The sequence below is a fragment of the Podarcis muralis genome, chromosome 3 (genome assembly GCF_964188315.1).
Source record: "Podarcis muralis chromosome 3, rPodMur119.hap1.1, whole genome shotgun sequence".
Taxonomy (NCBI): Eukaryota; Metazoa; Chordata; class Lepidosauria; order Squamata; family Lacertidae; genus Podarcis; species Podarcis muralis.
Window position 1 is genome coordinate 28,151,823 of NC_135657.1, and position 20,033 is coordinate 28,171,855.

Here is a 20,033-nt window from a genome sequence, read left to right on the forward strand (position 1 = left end):
GTTTTGACACCTCTTTTTCTAGAAAAATAGCACTGTGTACCAACCTTGATATTTTTTTTAATGAAAGTGTGGGTTATAAATAAATAAATAATAAATAACCCATGAAAGCATGTTATGCTTAAGGGGCTGCATGACTCTTGGCGGGTTTTGCTGCAACATATTAATATAGCTGCCCTTCTGGAAAATGTTTTGCAAGCAACCGTTGCATTGCAAGCTTTGCAGAGTTATATTAGAAGTACTTTTCATACTATTTCAGTTCTAGGTATTTACACAACAACATTGATTACAGGAAACTCTGTGGTATATAGAAGGCTCTGCATTGTCATTTGCTTGAAAGCTAAGCTCATCCCAAGACTACTCTGTTTTTCAAACTACAACATCAGATTCAAATGAGCTAAGCATCTATAAACCACATGTTTTAATTAATGGTTAAAACTCAGCTAGTTATGGAACAAAGGGCTAACCAAGGACCAGCAGAATACACAAATACAAACACACAACACACTTTTACAATGTTTTCTTAGCAGAAAGGAACCTTGTGAAAGTACTACCAAGTGTAGGCATCCCAAAAGGCAATTTTATTTCTCACATTCCTGGAAATGATTCGTCTTTCATAATTTAAAAGTAATATCAAACCACTGGTACTCGTAGGTAAAGTTGCATTCTCTTGATAACTCAGTTAATTCATTTGGTACCTTAAAGACTTTTGGCTATGACTTACCTGCATAAATAGAAAGAACTAATTTACTAAAGAAATGCCCATGGGCAAACATGTTCCGGCTAATGAAGTGTTCAGCTTTTGCATGATTAACCAGCTGGTGGGGGTGGTGAAAAATCACAGGGCATAAAATAATAAGAAAAAAATGATTATTAGTTCCCTTTTAAAACTGTTCCATGAAAAATGTCCTTATTTCAATTCACTGCTTGGAAAATTAATGTTCAGAAAGATAGATTCAAATAACTTACCAGGGGAGAAAAACTGAGACCATGTCAAGCAATCACTCTTTGCTGAATCACATCAGGTGGCTCAGGTGAAAGGAAAAGACAGCAGCCAGCTCTAGAGCAACCAGTTTACCTACATAACAGGTACTGCCACTTGTCATAAAGTGAAATTTCTAATACTGAATATTGCAAAATGCATTATGTAAGTTTAAAACTATGACTGGGCTTTGTGTCAGTTTAATTTTCTCAATGGTTCTCTGTGTCCAAGTACAACATTTGGCTTGGGTAAAAATATATGAACTGACAAAATTAGAAACAAGGTGCTGGCACATTTAATAACAAAAGTGGCTATTGTACAAATTTAGGCCAATTTGATCTATGATGCATTTTCTTGAAGGTGGTTTTCCTGTTCATTAAACATGGCATTTAGCTCATGATCAAATTCTCAAACGTTTTTCAGCCCTGTAAGGTGAAAATAATCCACACATGCACTAAAGAAATCCCCCCAGGTTATAGTCTTGAAGGAGACTTAAAATAATGGACAAGCTTTGACTGACTTTCTGCACAAAATGGAAAATCTGTGTTCTAACTATCTGGTTTATCAGAGGTCAATGAGGTGATACTGCTTAAAGGCAACCTGATTCTGTACTTCATTCATCCACTGTGGTTACGCAAGCATGTAATTTAACAGAGAAAATGAGTGGTTACCCTTGCTCTTTCTGACATGTCATCTCTTGAAATTAATGCATTTATGCTGTATTAATTATGAAGGTGCACAATTTTAAGAGGAAAAATAAATGTCTGTTTCAGGTGCCCATAACACTTTAAGTAGCTAATAATGGACATTCTTTTTTCAGCTATTGCTACTTGCAACATATAGTGGTGTTTACTTTTCACTTTAGCTCTGCTGTAAAAACATCCCATCTGTTGAAAAAAAGCCAAACTGCTCAAAAGAAGTAAGAATAGTTTTCTGTATATCTGACAAGGGAGCTTGCTACTTTACCAATATTCATGTTTGACTTGGCATTCATGGTGAATGGGATGTACATCTATAAACATCTATAAACAAAAAAAGGTCAGCTTAAGAAGACACTTAATAACCACTCTTTGCTCTCACCACTCTCACCTGTAGGTATGTACATTGCCTTTCTGGACTCAAGCATATGAAGAAACATTTATAGCATGTACTTTGTCTCAAGCATTCCAATAACTTTTTGGGATTGCATAAAATATATTTCAAATGGTATTACAAATGCTGAAGTAAGCACAAAGCAATCAGGTATGTGCTCTTTCACCTGAAGACATGCCCATTAATTTTAATTAATATCTTCGCACCTTAGCTATGTCTTCTAAAAATCTTTGTTAAGATAATTTGTAGGTCCTCCTACATTATATCAAGCCTTGCAAACCCATAAAAAATAGCTCCACAGATATATCTGTTTGCCCTAATCTAAGCAAGGCCTTCCCAGATGGAAAAAGTTCAGAAACTGAAGAAAGAAGGGGGAAATTATTGCATATTACAACCCTGGCTGATTTACAGTTCCCCTTATTTGGATCCCATTTTAACTGAGATCCCAGAAACCAAATCTGAGTCATTTGATCTATTACTACACCATGCCCTCCAAAGCAATGCCACTGAAATCTAGCACAAAACCCATAGTGTTCAAAGTAAAATTTTGCTTCTGGAAAAAGGCTTCTGGAAAAAACTTCTACTGTATTCAGTAGAACTGTATTCAGTAGGACTTTAGAAACAAGTCCTCCCCCTCCTCTAGGGTGCATAGCTGTCAAGTGTCCCTTATTTGAAGGGACAGCCCCTTATTCCAGCGCCATGCCCCGCTGCTGTCCCTTATTGATGGATGTCCCTTAAATGATGTCCCTTAAATTTCAAAGGAAGCAGCTCCTCTACCTCCCTCCCTGCCGGCCAGGGAGGAGGGAGGCTCCAACTGTGTTGCTTGGCTGTGTTGCTCACCCAATAGGAAGTCTAAGAACGACTGGGGGGTGGAGCTTGCATGCCTTGTGTGTGGCTAGTTAATGCAAGCTGAGGGGGTTTTTGAATGCTGGACGCCATTTTGTTGCACGTGCTGCTGCAAACTTTGCAGTGCAAAGCCAGGCCAGGGAGCCATCTTAAGTTGAGGCTGCATAGGCCTTGTGGTGTATGTGATTCAGATTCTATTCAGTTGAACCTCTGGTTACAAAGTTGGTTGGACAGTGTTCTCGAAGCTACCAGCATGAGTTTGACCAGACTGCAGGAGGACAGGAAGACTGGAGTGCCTGGAACAGGTGAGGCTGCAGGTCCCTTATTTTGGCTGCTGGTCCCTTATTTTCAAGGCTGCTGGTCCCTTATTTTCAAATCTGTAAGTTGACAGCTATGCTAGGGTGTTGGGAGAAGGGTAGCACCTCTGGTGAGGAAAACGTCATGCTCTTTCTGGGGTAGTTTGTCCACCTTTGGTCCTCATCCTGCACTCAGCTCTCACCTGTGGCTCCTAGAAGCTGTCAGCATGCAACAGCTGGCACACCCTAGGAAACAGCTTCAACTGGCTGGCTAAACCAGGTGAAGGTACCTGATGAGTCTCAAACCCTCAGTGAGTTAGGGACATCCCCTGCATGTGAAGACAGGATTGATGGATTGAGCAGACAAGACCAATAGCGAGTCTAATGGTCAAGGCAGTTACTGCACGTGCTGTAGAAGGGAAGTGAGGGGCAGATGGGGCTCATCCAGCTGGGAAGGTAGCCCACCTAGCAGAAGGAAAAGTCTGATTCTAAAGGCTTTGTGAATAAATCCCAAGCAAAAATTTGTATCCACTGCCTCGAAGGGCATCTTCAGGAGAAGAAAGGCTAAGGAATAAACCCTACACAAATCTAGAGTGCAGTCCCTAAGATGACTGGATGGTTTCTTGTATACCTCCTTCTGGCAACTCCTACAGCCAAGCTGGTACCAAATGTATTGCTTTCCTTTCCTTTGGACTACATCAGCGAAGCTGAGAGGGGGATGTTTTCATCTGGGGAGCCCAGGACCTCCAAACACACTGCCCAGGCTTATGCCCCAGAGAGATCACTTTGGTGCTACTGACTCAGCAAAAACAACATGGGAGGCATCACCTGAGCTCTGCAAGTGCAGCTTTCTCCCAATTGAAGTGCAGAGTGTTTGAGGACCGGGACATTCACAGGGAAACCAAAATGCTGTTGTACTACCAACCTTACTGTATGCTTGTGAAACATGGACCACGTATAAACACCACCTCCAACTCCTTGAAAAATTCCATCATTGTCTCCAAAAAATTCTACACATCACTTGGGAACCCAGGCGAACTAATGCCAGTGTACTGGAAGAAGCATAGATCACCAATATCGAAGCAATGATTCTTCAACATCAACTTCGTTGGACTGGTCATGTTGTTCAGATGTCTGATTATCGTCTTCCAAAGCAACTACTCTATTCTGAACTTAAAAATGGAAAGTGCAATGCTGGTGGTTAACAAAAGATATTTAGATTCACCTAAGGCAAATCTTTAAAAATGTAGTATAAACACCAGCAACTGGGAAACACTGGCCTGCGAGCACTCCAATTGGAGAACAGCCTTTACCCAAGGTATCATGGACTTTGAAGACGCTCAAACTCAGGATGAAAGGGACCTGGAAACCTATGTCCACACTGTGGAATGATGTGTGGATCCAGAATTGGCCTCTACAATCACTTAAAGATTCAATGTTAAGACCATGTTCATGGAAGACAATCTTATTCGGCTACGAGTGATCGCCAAAGAAGATATGGTTTATTTGTTTGTTTAAAATTAGACATGTAAAATGCTCACAGCACATGCAGGTTATCTTAAAAGGGTTTGGGAGTAGTTCTCCTTCCCCCACCTCAGTAAACTCATTGTGTCCATCAACTGAATAAGCTGAAAAGAACTGAAATGCCCTCTCACCCCACTCTAGAGGTGATAACAGGGTCCTTCTAAAATTGCAGACACATACTGTGACTGAGTGGCGGTGTTTGTAAACAACTATGGAAATATTTCTAATTATAATTCTTCAATGCTAAAATTAGAAGGTCAGTCAGTTAACTGTAAAGAGAGAGCGAGAAAGAGAAACGGAACCTTCCAAAAGGTTTAACTACATGAGAGAAGCCAACGATGATTAACCTAGTAGTAATTCTGAGATGTGAGCTGCTTCCCTTCAGAATTTCAACTCTGATATCATAATGCTTTGGACTTTCTAGAAATAATTTTTTTAATCGAAGAACAAAAAAAACTACTACCAGCAACAAAACATGACTGTTTATTCCCTTGCTGTTTTAGATATCCATGATAGAACAGAATGCTTTAATAAATATATTAAAATTGTATTTATTACTTTAGTTGGGTGGATCCATCATATTACTTGGCACAAGGCAGTTTAATATATTCATATATGCTTAGTTCAGTTCCTAAATATTCATTTTATTGATATTTCATTAAAGAAAAACAATAGTTTACTTAAAGTCAAAACCATAAACAACAACAACATCCTGGCATAAATTTTTAATGGTCCCCCCCCCCCCGAGTATTTCTTATGCAGAAAGGGGCTGTCCTCTTGTTTATTTTGCCACCTTTCAGGACTACCCCTCCCAAAGTGGTTCACAACACATTAAAACACCAAAAATTACCAGCAAAAAAATTATAATGTGTTTGAGCAGCAGCTCAAAACAGACCTAAGTTCATTTAAGTAGCAACCAGAATAAAATTTTAAAGTCCTCAAGAATCTCCTAAAACCTAACTCAGGAAACAAATACTAAAGTTGGCAGTTATAACACAAACTCTGTCTACTCATCCCTTGCACTTCAATGAGAATACAACAAAGGGAAGAGATTTGTTTGTGTCAGTTCAGGATACGGTTCAGCTCTCCTGAGTTCAGTCCATCTTGCCCTCAGAAGCAATGACTATGCATGGTGCTAATTGTATTAGAAAGAGACCTGGGGAAAGCAAGACTTTGAAGATACTAAACTTCTAAACAGATTATCTTTTTATTCAGTTAAAAAGTACAGTAAGCATAAGACACGATACAAAATATATTCCTTTTTTAGTAATCCCATTTGTTCCAAATAAGCATGACAATTGCTAATCTCCACCAGCTTACCTATTTTGCCTGTATTTAGGAAATTAGGATATCAGCAACCAAGTTCAATAGAGCCTTTTACTTGGAATGAAAATAGCTTTTTAAAAAATGTTTAAAATGCTCAGCTATGAAAGGATCCTAAATTGAATTTTAATTCAAAGTAATTAAATGTTTATAAACAAAATACGTAGATTTTGTACATGTTAAACGTTCTCCATCGCACCTCACTTCTACAGTGCAGTCTCACCAATAAGGCATCTCTTAATCATGCTTGCTAATCAGCGACATACTCTGGTGTTAAGCAGGAATTTGGGTTAAAAGTTTCCCCAGCCAGGTAGAAGCCACTTTTCCACAAGGAATTCCCATGCAACTAGGAGACCATCTAAGTGTTTCAGCCATATGGGAAGTCCCAGCTGCATGGGTTCCCGCCCCCCTGCTCCATGGAGGTGGCACTGTGCAGGATGCAGATTCCCTGGTAAAGACCCACCTAAATGTGGGTCACTTAAAGTTATCTCAAGCAAACAAGAGCTGGCCACACATTAGGTCTGTTGCACTAGGCCAGTGGCCCACCTAGTCCAGCATCCTGCTCTCACACTGGCCAAGCAGATGCCCATGGGAAGCCCATAAGTAGGGCCTGAATGCAACAACACTCCTGCGGTTTCCAGAAACTGTTATCCAGAAGCATGATGCTTCTAGTAGTGGACCCAGGACCCAGCCATCAGGGTTAGTAGCCAATGATACCCTTAACTTCCACAAATTTGTCTAATCCTCTTTTAAAGTAACTCAAGTTGGTGGCCATCACTGCGTCTTTTGGGAGCGAGTTCTGCAGTTTAACTATCTGCTGTGTGGTAAGTAGTCATACAGATGGGTGAGTTTCTAAAGCAAAGGCTAACAACTTGCAGCTCACATGCGACTGTCGGTCCAGTTTCATGCAAGTGGCAAGGAGAGAGAAAAGGGGGTGACAGAAAGAGAAATTGGGTGTCCTGCCCACTTTTGGCTCTGACCCTACCCACTTCCAGCATGTGACTGCTGAAAGATGATTCCTGAGAGAACAGGTTTCCCCGCCACTCATCTAAAGGCACCTTTATTACCATTGGTGCCAACAAATGCAATGCTTAGCAGCAGCAATGGCTGGCAGGAAAAGGGCAAGGGGAATTTACACTCTAGAAATGAGAGGCTGGGTGACAGCAATCTTCCACCTCACCACTTAAGAAACACCGAAGAATGGTAGTTGGTCCACAAAAGTGTAGTACAATTTACTAATTAGGAGTATCTGAAGTAAACTTTATTGCAACGAGAGGTGTCTCCTGAATTTCTGTAACCATTTAAAGGCATTGAGTTTCTTCAGTGCTAGGAATGGAGCTGGGATGGTTTCAGCATAAAGGCCATGTGAAAAGAGACTGTGGCACTTGGCCAGGTTGCCCAGCTGTTTTCTAAATATGATGACAGGTGCCCATTTTTTCCATTTGCTCGTGGAACGCAATATGTCTTCAAACAACATTTTTGCCAAGTAGGCCGATGCAGTTACATTTCAAAGATCCAGCAGGCTAAAATATATACTGCAAATTGTTTTGTTTGACAGATACTTTGGTAGCTTCCCCTTTTAAAATCAATTCCAGCCCCACTTTATTTCAAACAACAAATTGTAAAGATAATAGGAATGCATTCTAAATTAAAGTAAATCAGACGGGTTTCAAATGTGCAGAATTCCTTCACAGAAATAACTTCTCTTTAAGTTGTAGCATGCAGCCATGTGTAAACTGTTATATGTGATCACACAATCATGTATTTTGCTTCCATATATACAGTGGACTATGAAGCTGCATCCAATCTTTGTTTCCAAAGCATGCAAAATGTGATAACTGTTATATTCATTGAATATGAAGCAGTTCACTAAAGAAGGGCTGTGTATCCCGAAAAAGGAAAAAACATTTGATTACCCTGGGACAATGGGTTGTATGCAAGTTCTTCTCAGAGTAAACCCAAGTTAATCATGTCTACTGTATTAAGTTCAATAATTCTACTCTATGTATGACTAACACTAGATAACAGCCCAAAATATTTTATAGTTTCCTTTGAAACTTATGCCATGATTTTTTCAATATGGAATTCTCCAAAACAGATAGCAAAGGAAACAAACTTTACCCTTTCATTTGTCAACAGGTAGATAGAGTCTTTAAAATCTTTTATGGCACAGCAGCATACAGCAACAATGTCTCAAACTTTCCATTTGTTTCATGCATAAAGGTGTATTTGGCTGATAGTCAGAGGCCATTATTTCTGAAGGTCTCCCATTTGTGGGGAAATATAAAATGCTGAGAACCTGTCCAAAATGTAAGACTATCTCTGTTGGATGATAAGCATAATCCTGTTTCCCACAGAAATGCCCCCAGAAAGCCTGCAAGGTGGTATGAATGTTAATAATACGTCACTCCTGCTATTGTTACCCAGCAACTGGTATTCAGAGGCCTGGTGGCTCTGAACTTAAGAGGAAAACATATAGCCACTGAGAGGCTTCTATTTCGTGAATTTGTCTAATCCTCCTTTAACACTATTTAAGCTGGTGGCAAGATATTACCATATTCTGTGACAGCAAATTTCATAATTTAATCTATCCTACGTGGGAAAAGTTATTTCCTTTTGTTGATTACAGTATAAATCTCCCACCATCCAGCTTCATTAGCTGTCCAACTAACAATCATAAGGAGGCACAAGGAGATGCAACATTAGTAAGATTGAGGCAGGGGAGCATGAATGTCTCTGTATGGCAGTGAATGTCTCACTGAATGGCTGCTTCATGCACATGCATGAGTTCGGGCAGAAGAAACAGTGGGCCAAAGCAGAAAACATCTGTACCAGAACTAGGAAATTGGGAGGAAACGGGGAAAAAATTATGCTGAAAGAAAAAACTTCATATTATGCAAAAGCAGACAAGTTTATTATGAATGAACAAATATGCAGCAGCCATCTTAGACTAAATATTATATTGCTAATGAATGATATCCTTTGTTCTCCTAATGGAATTTTATTCATGTGGTAGGCAGCACAGTATGACATAAGAGCAATGGAGAATACAGCTTGGTCAAAAGGAGTATGATCCCTCTTGTAATGGCCTTGGCAGGCACTATAGGCATAAATAATCTAGCAGTAAGCTTATGCTTAACACTACTTCAGAGACTAGTATTTCTGGGAAAGGACAAGCCACAAAAATGCTAACTGTGAAATGAAAGAAGACAGACAACTGTATACTGGCTATGCATACTGTTCACTTTGCTTGTTTCTCACTAGTTAAGGGGTACTTTAATACACTATTAATTATGCATTCTGAGACCTTTGTTTTAATAAGTATAGAAACAAGGAACACCAATATTAGCAAGATTAATCCCAAAAGTAGACAGCAAAATTTATGTAAGTAGTTGGGAACTCATCAAATGATGTGATTAAAAAACTAAATAATGAGCAACTCAGTACAAATTGGGGACAGAAATGTAGAATGAAGTCTATATGCATCCATCATTACAGGGTTTTAGGTAGGCCTTAAAAACCCATTTATTTAGAACTGTATTTTAAAAAAGGTATCATGCTGCTGGTTTGATTTGGTACCAAAACTTTTTTGAACTATTTTAATCGATAAATACAACCCAGCAAAATAACACAATTGTTTATCAATACTGTTTTTAATAGATATATTATTTTAGTTCATTTGTTGTATTATGGGTTTTTATGGTTAAATTTGAGTGCTGATTGTATTATAGGCATTCTATATGTTGGAAGCCACCTTATAAAGTTTGGCCCTAAAAAAAACAGCCTAAACATCTTAAATAAACAATCCAAATGCATCAGTATAGGTTCTTGTAGTTAGAAGCAGTAAATGAAGATGTTCAAGTGATTGAAACACCTACAGCCAGATTTTTAAGCAAAAACAGAGACATTGTGGGGAGATGTATGAGCCATTCTTGCACTGGAAACATAGGCTTCATTTTCAAATAATATCTGAGGGTGTGTAAAGAATGTCACTCATAACAATTCACCCTCCCTACACTGTTCTCTCCTTGTAAAATTGTGGAGCAGCTCTAAGGAACTACAAAAAAAAACAACTTTGTAGGATGCTTCCATCAATGAACTGAAAGCAAACAAGCTACTCTCAAATAATGCAGCAGGTGCTTCATACAGCATTTCACTAGCTGTGTACTAACCAGCCAAGTGAAAGTGCTACAGAAACTGCAAATTTAGGCATGAATGCTCCAGGCCATTAGCAGGTGCTTTGAGCAGTCATCCAAATCAAAGCAAGACAGTGGAAAAAGCCAAAGATTGGTTAACGGGGCCTGCAAAAAGCATAAACTCCAATGAGGGCACATAAAATGTTTTGCTGTTAGAAACAGTCTGACAAGAGGAAGGGAGGGGGAGAATAAAGAGGAGAGAACCTATTGCTGCGTAATAATTTCGATGAGGGTTTTGCTGCTTTGTACATAGGCCCCAAGATGCTTGTGTTGGCTAAGAAGCTGAGATCAGCACTTATATGTCCTCAGGTGGTTAGAGACAAGATAGAAAAGAACTTCTGGCACTTGGGGAAGAATACTGGGGCCATTTGATAACGCTCTGCTTGAGCATATGAGGGTTTCCCCTATGGGTATTGTCCTGAAGAAAGCTCCAGGCAAGTTCAAGCTGATTCATCACTTGTCACAACCAGAAGGTGAGACAGTTAATGATTACATCGACTCCAGAGTTCCTTCCTGCAGTAATTTAAAAGGCACTGGATCTCAGGAAGAAACGATAGACAGGGATCTAATGCACATTTCAAGCTTCCATTGTTTTCTCTTAAAATTTACTAGCAAAGTTTTATTAAAATTTATTCTGAGGGTCCCATAGTCATAGAATCATAGGATTGTAGTGTTGGACAGCAGCCCAAGGGTCATATAGTCCAACCCTCTACGATGCAGGAATCTCAACTAAAGCATCCATGAGAGATGGCCATCCAACCTCTGCTTAAAAACCTCCAATGAAAGAAGGTCCACTACCTTCTGAGGGAGTACATTCCACTTTCAAACAGCTGTTACCATCAGAAAGTTTTTCCTGATGTTTAGCTAGAATCTTCTTGAAACCACTGGTTTGGGTCCTGCCCTCCAGAGCAGGAGAAAACAAGCTTGCTCCATCTTCCATGTGACAGCCCTTTAGATATTTGATGATGGTCATTCAGCTTCCTTCCCAGAGTCTTATATTCCCTTGCTATATAGAATCATAGAATTGTGGAGTTGGAAGAGACCCTGAGGATCATCTAGTCCAACCCCCTGCAATGCAGGAATATGCAGCTGTCTCATATGGGGATTGAACCTGCAACCTTGGCATTACCAGCACCATGCTCTAGCCAACTGACCTATCCAGACCCCTCAGATCAAAGGGGGATCATTTGTACCCACATGAATCAGAACGAAAGGGTTGTGGTCAATTGGCTTCATTACATTTTTTTTAAGTCGCAAAACTAGCAAGAGAGTTCACATATTTTTCAAGTGGAAAATAAAATCCTTAATAACATGTGGTCAATTTCTGTAGATAAGACTGAAGCCACTCCCCCCCCCCACATGTTCTTGCACTCTGTTTCCCATTCATTCCAACAAGCATGCTCAATAGTCAGAGATAAGACTTGTAGCTCAACATCATCTGGAGAACCACATGTCCCCATCTCAACTAACCTCAAAGAAAGGGACATACCTTAACCCATGGCTTTGCTATACATTAAATCCTCTTCATTCATTTCAAGAGCAAAAGCCAACTTCTTTACTGTGTTCTCTCTCTCCATTGAAACTAATGGAGCAACCTGCTTGTGATAGGTATTCTTGTGTGTAAGGGAGAGTATGAGTGCCTATACTGGAAATATGGTCAAGTTTGAAGTTATCGTTGCTAGGCCGAATCACTGTGTTAAAAAGGAATGTATTGCCAAGAATGCTGTTTTTGTTTCAAACATTGCAAATTTTGGACAAAATGGACTGTTTCAAGAAGTGGCAGAGAGATATCTCTAGATTTGTCTGGCAGGGCAAGAAGCCTCGTATAAAATTTAAGATATTAACTGATGCTAAAGAAAGAGGTGGATTTGCCCTGCCAGACCTTAAACTTTATTATGAATCAGCCGCTTTTTGTTGGCTGAAAGAATGGGTGCTTCTTGAAAATACCGACGTGTTGGATTTGGAAGGTTTTAATAATGTATTTGGTTGGCATGCATATTTGTGGTATGATAAGGTTAAAGCACATAAAGCGTTTAAAAACCATATTGTCAGGAAAGCACTGTTTAATGTCTGGATAAGATACAAAGATTTGTTAGAAAATAAAACGCCGAGATGGCTGTCACCAATGGAAGCAAAGGCTCAGAAAAAACTTAATATGGAGGCCAAATGGCCGAAGTATTGGGAAATTCTGGAGCAAGAGGGAGATAGACTAAAACTGCAGAGTTTTGAAAAATTAAAAAATAGAGTGCGAGATTGGCTCCATTACTATCAAATAATGGAGGCATATAACTTGGACAAAAAATTAGGCTTTCAGGTGGAAAAATCAAAATTGGAAACAGAATTGTTAGATTCTAAAGTTAAGAATTTGTCAAAAAATGTATAACTTGCTGTTGAAATGGAATACTCAAGATGAAACGGTAAAATCTGCTATGATTAAATGGGCACAAGATGTTGGACATAATATTATGATGGCAGACTGGGAACAGTTATGGACCACTGGTATCAAGTTTACGGCATGTAATGCCTTAAAAGAGAATTTAATGAAAATGATTTATAGGTGGTACATAACACCAGTCAAGCTTGCAAAAATTTACCATTTGCCCGATAATAAATGTTGGAAATGTAATGAAACTGAAGGTACATTCTTTCACCTTTGGTGGACATGCCCAAAGATTAAGGCATTCTGGGAGATGATCTATAATGAAATGAAAAAGGTATTTAAATATACCTTTCTGAAGAAACCAGAGGCCTTTCTCCTGGGCATGGTCAGCCAATTGGTGCCAAAGAAGGATAGAACTTTTTTCATGTATGCTACAACAGCAGCAAGAATACTTATCGCAAAGCACTGGAAGACACAAGATCTACCCACCAGGGAAGAATGGCAGATGAAGCTGATGGACTACATGGAACTGGCGGAAATGAGTGGCAGAATCCGAGACCAGGGAGAAGAGTCGGTGGAAGAAGATTGGAAAAAATTTAAAGTATATTTACAAAAATATAGCAAAATTAATGAATGTTAGAAGGATGCTGGAACGAAGTTACATGGTTTTAGCAGAAATGTTATAAAGAATTAAGTAAAAATGGATTGTAATGGGTTAAAGTGTAAAATTTAGGGTCAGATTGGGTTAAGGTAAATTATAGAACAAAAATTGAGAAAGATGGAAAGGATTTGCTGAAATAGCTAATTTGAATTAGAATACAAAAAAGGGAGGTGTGAGGAGGTCGATGAAACAAGTAAATGAAAGACAAAGATATGGAAATGTGTTTTTAAATGTTTTTGTTCTTAAATGTTTTTGTTTTTCCTATTCATTGTTGTGCTGTATTGTTTTTATTTTGCTTTTTATTTTTTGATGTATTGTAACTTTTTATTGTTTTTCTTTTTCTTTTTTTTGGTAATTGTTAAACTTTTAATAAATATTTATATATATTAAAAAAAGATAATACAGTGTTCCTGGGTAGAAAGAAGGCAGAAGAGAAATGCATGCAATGTCTGCAGCTCTATTGTGGGTTAATGTTTTATTTTAACCTGCCTGATTACTTGTTTGGAGGGTGGGGTATAAATCTTAATAAATGGAGATACAATAAATCTATATCTCAGCAGCTATAAGCTGTTTACGTAATTTCTGGAAACTCTGGTCAGGCCTCAGCCAACAGAATGGTCTAAAGACACAAAATGCAATTTTATTCCTAAAGGCAAAGTAAGCTGGTCTGGCCTTGTACACAGCCTGAACGAGCAAACACCTGTGAAATATATATGTAAGCCACTCTGACTCCTTGAAGAAGAGCAGGATATAAGAACTCGATCCTATACATGGTCTTCTCAGCAGCAAGTGTCATTGTATTCAATGGGGCTTGTTGATTTGTTTAATTGGGTACACAACTGCAGCCTAAATTAAATATATAGAGCCTCAAGGGGTAGAATTCAGGGCAGACCCAGCACACCTAGTTATTTTAAAGGCTGAGTCCAGCTATCTAGTGTTACTGGTGTCCACACACACACATTTATGGATGTTTGGCCACTGCAGTTAACAGTGAATGATGGCTCACAAGTACCATGACTTTCTGTCATCTGTGTAGGCTACCTAATCTTTTAGCCAGAATTCCATCCCTGCCTCCTATCAAGGTCAGTATTAAGCAATACTTTTAAGTCACCTGACTGGAATATTTCCTTCAGGGAATTGGTAGCACAAGCAATAATTTAGAATAGTATTCAAATTAAGAAATGCATTAGGTCTTAGTAAATATACTCAAATAAGTCTAAAAGAAAGGGATAATGTTCTAGCAGTCACCAAAACAACATCCAGTTGCTTTTTAAAAAATTAACAAAGGAGTCATTTGTTCTACTAATGCTCCCCTTCAACAGATTTTGGAACACATTGCTCTGTGCAGCAAGCCCCTCATGAGAACAGTTGGCACCGCCAAAAGAGGTTTATAGGCAAAAATAAACAGGTGGCATTCTGGTGCTTACTCCTACCCCCACCCAGTCTTGGACCACAAGCGAGGTAACGCAGTTAGAACAAGGTCGAGTCATAATTATTACTCCCCCCACCCACCCTTGCAGCAAATACAGTACCCAAAATACAAAGAAGCACAAATAGTCATGGGTGTGTGTGCATTGTACAACATGCAAATGAAGATTAAAAATGCAAATATGATATGGAACCATTGCTTTTGATTTTTGTGTTTTGCTTTTCTTTATCCTGTCTTGGCTGCGAGTCACAAAGACCTGTTCCCTGCCTTGCAGGCCTTTTCCATCTGGCCTGGGAAGGCAATGCACGGACTGACTCCAGCTAAGGCGATTGAAAAGACTCTTGGGTTGGCGGATTGTGTAGGGGTTTTCTTGGGGGGGGGGTGTTGCTCTGTGGCAGTTATTATTGCCCAAATTGTTTTAAATTGGTTTTATCTGCTTTTTAACTTGTGTGTTTTTAAATTTGGGGTTTGTTTGTTTTTAATTAAGGGATGTAAAATGTGCAATGTACACAATGTAGGGCTACCTCTGAAGATGGTTCGGAAACATCAGCAACCAGGTTGCTCCCGGGGTAAGAAGATTTGATCATATTGCACTGATTCTGACCCAACTGCACCAGCTGCCAATTAGTTTCCAGGCCAAATTCAAAGTGCTGGTTATGACCTATAAAGTGTTAAACGGTTCAGGACCACAATACCTCAAGAACTGCCTCTCCCCATATGAACCAACCTGGACCCGACAATCATCATCTAATACACAAAATTCATTTCTGCAATACCAGTAGACAAAGGCATTATTTCCTTTGCACACATCTTAATTCCATCACCACATATAATGCAGAGCTGTAACTAGTAAAATAGGCTGCAATTGGAACCACTTTCTTAAGCTATCTGTTCTACATATATTTAGAGTTCTCTGTAATGGAGCTACTGATTGATCTTGGGACTAATCTCTGCTTCAGCATTCCCCATCTATGTATATATGTTGTAGAAAGTCATACATATACTCTTCTTTACTTATATGCTGAATATGTGCTTGTGTGATATATGTCACATGCTATATATCTGCAGCTGGGCTGACCTCCTCGAGTCATTGGTTCTTCATATACTTTTAATTCTAGCTATAAGCTTTACACACACAGTTGCCATATGGATTGTGTTAGGCTGAGCTGTAGTAGCTTGATGAAGTGTGGATATTGCTCTGTGGGAGAAAATTAGTAAGCACATGTACACAATTTTCTGTGACCATTTGGTCTTCCATTCTGGGACTGGCTCCAGTTGGTGGCCCATTGTAGAATTACAAAAATTAAGTAAGGTTGTATAGGACTGATGTCTGCCTACCCTGGGATAAATCCAAACCTGTACCATGGTTACTTTCCCATTACTATACCGCTACATCATCAGTAGAGTACAACAGGGGTAGGCAATGTGGTGCCCTCCAGATGTTGTTGGCCTACAACTCCCATCAGCCCCTGTCAGCAGGGCCAGTGGTCAGAAATGATGGGAGTTATAGTCCCATCTGGAGGGCATATGTTGACTAATCCCGGAGCAGAGCATAAGTAAAATAGGTTCACATGGCTCTTGGCCCAATTTTGAAAGTTCTCTATAAGCCATCAATTTAGGCCTCTAGCTAGGAAGTCTTTTTCTTCCCAGCAGCCATCTGGGCTTGGGGGGAAAGGTAGAGAGAAATTTGTGTGTCAGAAAAGAGACAGGGAATCTGGCTCCACCCAGCAATAGCTTCAGCCTCATCCACAGCTGACATGCACTCCCTTTACAGATTAGCCCCTCAGCAGAAAAAGGACATATATTATGTAGCATACTTGGGTAGTAGGGGACACAAGATGTACAACAGTGAAAGCAGACAGACGCATTTAAAAGGTGTACATACTCTACCTGTGCATGTCCAAAAGAATAGAAAAGACTTTTCAGACATTCACAAAAGTAATCTGAGATTGTTAGCATTCAGATATCTAGAACGGCTTTGATGTCTTTTACAATCAAGCAGTATATAAACTGGATCAAATAAATAATAAATAAATAAATAAATAGTGATAGTCACCATAGTTGTTACAACACATATCGCATTCGTACAAGGGTGTATTTAGACCTGTGATGGCTAGCTGTGATGCTCAATGGGGATGGGTGGCAGAGTATATGAATACACCTTCTGATTGTGATGTTTCCTATCAAACCAGTGCTTCCCAGAGGAGCATGCATGTGTCTCTCATTAACCTGAAGCTAAGAGAAGGTGTGCATATGCAACTAAAGTACCAAATTTGCCCTTCAATTCTTTTTTGCCTTTCAATTACTGATGTTATTAACCTTTTCTGCACACCTTATGGCAACATTAACAGATCACAAGGCATTTGTGTTGCTTCACCCAGCTAGTATTACCTACACAAACTAATACATTATGGAGGATATTGTCCTTCCTTCAGGTACACCCTTACAGATAAGAGAATAATCAAGCCCAGGAGCTAGACTTACTTACTTTCACCCACTTTTCTAATCTGATGTCTATGAAAGACACAGGCACTCCTCAACCATTTGAGGGGTGTGTGGAATAAAGTGGAAGCAGTATTACAGAAAAAGCAAAGACAAGACTGTGAAGGTTTTTTATTAACAATAGGAAAAGGTCAGTACCCTTTCCCCCAAAAGATACTGTGAAAGCTTGTAGGAATTATTACACCACAGCCTTTCCTTTATTGAATTCAATCTGAAAAAGAGAGCAACAAAAAGAGGGAGGGAAATCGTCTTCAGGCCTTCTTGGAATATTTTCTGTTGCCAAAAAAGAAAGAAAAAAGAGTAATATAGAAAGAGTTGGAAAAACTGGGATTTTTTATCACATGCTTCTTAGCATAGTCAACCATTTAGGCCACAACTTCAAATCAAATCCTGAAGACTTAAAGTAGTTTTAACATTGTTAGGTTCAATTCGTGGAAGTTTGGAGTAACACCAACAACATAGTAATGATTTACACTAGTGTAACCAAGATGACACCTGACAATTGAGTTTTAGATACCCTAAACCCAACCAAATTTTCTTTGAAATTGTTGAGTTCAATGGAACCTGCTTCCAAGAAAGAATGCTTGGGACTACTAAAGCCTTAAATTAAAACTGGTATTGCTGTCATAAGAAACTTACCTTACCTGCAACACATACACAAAGTACTTTAAAAGTAACTATCACTAATATAAAAGGTAAAGGACCCCTTACAGTTAAGTCCAGTCATGAACGACTCTGGGGTTGCGGCACTCATCTTGCTTTACTGGCCGAGGGAGCCAACATTTGTCCGCATACATTTTTTGCGGGTCATTTGGCCAGCATGACTAAGTCGCTTCTGGCGAAACCAGGGCAGCACGGAAACGCTGTTTACCTTCCCACCGGAGCAGTACCTTTTTATCTACTTGCACTTTGATGTGCTTTTGAACGGCTAGGTTGGCAGGAGCTGGGACTAAACAACGGGAGCTCACCCCATTGCGGGGATTCGAACCACCAACCTTCCGATCGGCAAGCCCAAGGCTCAGTGGTTTACAGTACACCACAGCGCCACCCACATCCTTATCACTAATATAGTCTCCTGTTTATCTCAGCCATTCACACATCTCTGAATTCTTACATAAAAGCAAGAATAAAGTGCTGAAAGTCACTTCCATAAGATACTTAAAGAGAATCCAGGTATTATCTTTATTGTTTACAAACACAACATACTTCAGTAACTTGGGGAAAATAAAACTAACCACCTCCTTCATAAACTGTGTTTGCACAAGTAGGCATTTACCTGGAGGTGGCTAGGATTGTTTGTGTATACAGTATAAGAACAATCCCAGACATTCTGCAGATACAGGATGTCTACCCAGAGACTCCAAATTTTGGAAATCTCTGGAATCCACATATCTTAATTCAAGTTCTTCCTTTTTGTAATTGCTACATGCAGGGCATCATCAAGAGGCTGACCTAAATATCCCAAAGAAACACAGGATAACGAAAGTATCAAATAAGAATCTACCCATTTAGTTACACAGTCTGTGGCGCAATGATGTGGTGGTTCAAGAATTGCTGTATCTTAAACATTTATCAAGAAAACAAACATGATACATTAAATGAATTTAGAAGGAGTCCTTGAAAAGCTAAGAAAGCAAGCCTGAGAAAGAAAAGCAAAATACTGGATTCAGGAAACTGGCAACTGAACACAGAAGGGCTCCGATATCTCCCACTGTGAAGTAAATGTATCTGGGCTATAGATATGTTTGTCAAAAGTATCTATAGCACAGATAATTAGGTTAGTACAGTGAACTAGCCACATGCTTTGAAGTGTGCATGCAGTTGGTATACTAACCTTTCTTTCACCTGGTAGGTTAAGCTCATCATAGCTTCACACATACTTGCAGGCTCATGACCTATACTCTATCCTCATTAACACATCATTTATGGAAGACAACCACATTGGAATGGATACTCAGAAGTTTTGTATGGCTGAACATGGATTTCTCAGTACATGAACTCTCAAATATGAAAATTAAAAGAAATGTTCCCCATTTTGTACACTGCCTTTCACTTGTACAGTTCAAAACACCTTGCAAATACTGTTTTAAAGACACCGGCTTCGACTTGGGCTTGCTCACACATCAAACACTCCTGCACAAGAGCAGTTTCATATTCCAAAGCTGCAGGAGGCAGGCACACTGATCACAGCCAAATAACTGTTTCCAACTGGAAGGCATATTCTACTGAGTTCAGAGGAGGCTGTTTACCTAAATTGTGCCTATACATGCACGTGAAATATACTACATGTTAAGCAGTGGAGCAATGCACCTGTTCACAGCCATGAAGGATGCATTGTTTTTCTGCATGCAGCAATATCCTGCATTGAGAAGCACTCATGGAAAGCAGGTTTGTAGAGATGCCCTTGTTTCTGCCACCCTACCCCCGACAAAACACAGAGGAGGTTTTGTATTACTTGAAAGGTTTTCATAGCTTTTGACATTTGACCATAAATGGCAACAGGACAAAAGAAATGGGTATGCATACCTAATCGGGAAGCGATTATTTTCTTCAAATGATTTCCAACACTCTTTAAAAACTATGGCAATATTTTAGGGAGGTGAATAAAGCTTTACATGATCCAGAAAGGCCTTCCCAAGATCCTTTGCAATGTCACAGTGGATGCTGCCATGTCACTCTTGGATCACATGATTCTGCAACATTGCACTATTACAAGCTGGAAGAATCTCTACAGCTGTCCAAGCAGCTGATCCTCCAATCAAGCAAATAATGTGGCAAGATTACAAAATAGAAGGCTATGACAGC

The 20,033-nt window shown here is 39.4% G+C and overlaps 1 protein-coding gene across 13 annotated transcripts in view; it reads right to left on the reverse strand.

Annotated features, from left to right (window-relative positions):
- The window catches only part of ESRRG (estrogen related receptor gamma), a 466,084-nt gene that overhangs the window by 382,826 nt on the left and 63,225 nt on the right, over positions 1-20,033 (reverse strand). The gene's annotated exons all lie outside the window — the stretch shown is intronic.